Genomic DNA, 2,812 nt, shown 5'->3' with positions numbered 1-2,812 from the left:
TAATGGGTGCAAATACAGTTAGATAGAATGAACAATATTTAATAGCACAACAAAGTGACTATTGTCAACCATAAGTTATGGAATACCTTAAAATAACTAAAAGAATAGAATTGGAATTTTCTTAACACAAAGAAATGATAAATGCTTGATATGATGGATACCCCAATTATCCTTATTTGATTAATACACAGTGTATGCCTATACCAAAACATCACATGTACCCTATAAGTATATACAGCTATTATGTACCTGTAATAATTAAAAATAAAAATTAAAGAAACACCAAAAAACAAATATGAATCCTCTGACTTACTGTGTGAATTTGAGCAAGTATACAATTTTATGACCTTTTGTTTTCTTTTCATTAAATGAAAATTTAATGCCTAACAGAGTGAGGATTAAGTGAGAACCAAGACAAAGTTCCTGGCATAATGCCGAGAACATGATGGGGGCTAAGGGAATATTGCTAAAACATGATGTTTTGTTGAGAAGTCCTAACTCACTGGAGTATAAACATAACTTTTAATTTTTTTCCTGGAAACTTTCATCACTGAGCATTGCATAATAACTAAAATTGCCTATTTAATCATCCTGCTTACTGACCAGTACCTTCTCTTTTGTAACTCACTCATTTACCTTTTTTGACCTGATGGCAATTGAAATCTTCACCTCCTTCCTATGTTAGTCCATTAGTGCTGTTTTCATTTTCCTTCCCCCTTAGCTTTCATGGTTCATAATTTTAAAGTCTTTAGGAGTGTATCCTAAACTGTCTTGTGCCTCGGTATTTTCTCTATAGCCATCTGGCAAAGCTGCAAACTCAAAAGAACCTACAATCCATTTTCTCTGGACTGCACACAGAATGGCTAAAAACTGATGGGATAAAAGTTATACTAGGACAAATGTGAACCACTCTAAATTTATTATTATCAGCCTTATATGGACTGGTCAAATTCCTCAACAAAGCTATCACTTTTCCTACTGGGATTGACCTCCCATCCTCTACAAGTATTTCAAGCATTCTTTACTATCTTCAAGCCATAAACTCCTACTAATTACCCATCATCCTTAGCATTTGACTTCAATTCCAAAGTTATGAAAAACAAAGGGTGGGGGTGCAGAGAGAGAGAGAGGGAAAGAGAGAGACAGAGAATATCATCTTTCAGACAGGCGCTCTCATCTTCCTACCATCAACCCTGTATGTTCACCTCCATGTGTAATCAATCTCCTTTCTTCCTCTTATAAGAGATAGATGGGATGTCTTTTCCATCTGAGTAGAATCACTCAAAATGAGGTCTGAAGACACTATAACTCCTCTCTCTTTCTTGAAATACTCTTTTCCCTTAGATTCTGACACCACATTAATCATTTTCCTCCATTTGTGCTTCTCCTTTTCTAATTCTTTTATGTCTCACAGTTGGCCTATTACATCTTGAAGGGCCTAGATTTTCTCCTCTCACTCTGAACTCTTACTGATAATTTTATGATAGATTAAGTGACAAAGCCAGGGAATTTTACTCTCTAAATCTATTCCAAATGTGCCAGCCTTGCCCATGCCTACTGCTACCACTGAAGTCTAAGTTACCACCATGTTTCAACTGATCTACTAAAACAAGCTCCTGAATAGTCCTCTGTTGATTCTTTCTAATCAGTTCACACATTGCAAGTCAATGTGTTATTTTGAAAACTCAAATTTTCTCATGCCATTTGGATGTTTAAACTCTTGCTATGGCTTCGTGTGTTCCTCCACTCTAGATTGCTAACCGCTGCTCTGTTATAGGAGAGGAAAAGAGTAAGAGAGAAAAACACACACACACACATTCACATACACAGAATTTTTTTTATTCAAGACACTATATACATATATTTTAGAGTCTTTCTGCTAGAGCACCTTAGGCTGTTTCCTAGCTAATACTTCTATCATTGCACTTAGAGTCAAGAGCAAATTTTTTAATGTGGCTTCAAAGGCCATGAGTAATCTGTCTGACTTCTGTCTACTTTCCAATTTCTCTTTTTACCTCTCTTCTTTCCATTCTCTGTATCTTAACTCTTCTGGAGTTCTTTCAGTTCTTAAAAGATGCCAAGCTCCTTTATGCCCAAGGCCCTCACACCTATTATTTGCCCCCCCACATACACACACCTTGTCTTATTAACAACTATTCATTCTTCAGATTTTTAACCCTGGGTCATCCATCCCCACCACCATCAAAGAATTTTGTCAGGTCCCACCATTAAATGGTTTAATATCACTTTATTCTTGTCCTTTTTTGTTGTGAGATATTTTTACATTAAAAATATAATATATATAATACATGTAGCATAAAATATTATTACAAATCATCATACACCCAAAACCCAGTTTAAGAAATAGAATTTTATTAATAGCTTTTAGTAAGGCACATGGTGGCTCAACTAGAGACTCTATTTCCCAGCCTCTTTTGCAGCTAGTTGCAGTCATGTGGTTAGGTATCATTTTATAGCAATTGTACATTTCTATAAACAATATGTTATTTAGTTTTGCTTGTAGCGAATATTATGAAAATGTTACTGTCTTTTCTGTGATCTTTTATTTCTTGCTTTTGTACTCAATATTGAGTATTTTGAGTTTTTGAGATATTTCTATATTAATAAGCAGGCACCATTTTATTCATTTTCCACTGAATTCCCACATAAATCCAGTTTAATGGATTATAAAATTCTGTGTCATGACTATACCTCAATTTATGCATTCTTTTGTTTATGGAAATTTGGCTTGTTTCTAGTTACATATACAAACACACATATATAGTGTGTATATATGTATATATTGATGTAT

General features: G+C 34.4%; 1 protein-coding gene across 1 annotated transcript in view; it reads left to right on the top strand.

The window, feature by feature from the left end:
- The window catches only part of KCNH8 (potassium channel, voltage gated eag related subfamily H, member 8), a 458,661-nt gene that overhangs the window by 223,324 nt on the left and 232,525 nt on the right, over positions 1–2,812 (top strand). The gene's annotated exons all lie outside the window — the stretch shown is intronic.

The sequence above is a fragment of the Propithecus coquereli genome, unplaced genomic scaffold, assembly GCF_000956105.1.
Source record: "Propithecus coquereli isolate 6110/MARCELLA unplaced genomic scaffold, Pcoq_1.0 Scaffold12, whole genome shotgun sequence".
Taxonomy (NCBI): Eukaryota; Metazoa; Chordata; class Mammalia; order Primates; family Indriidae; genus Propithecus; species Propithecus coquereli.
This window is presented reverse-complemented; position numbering and strand designations above follow the sequence as displayed.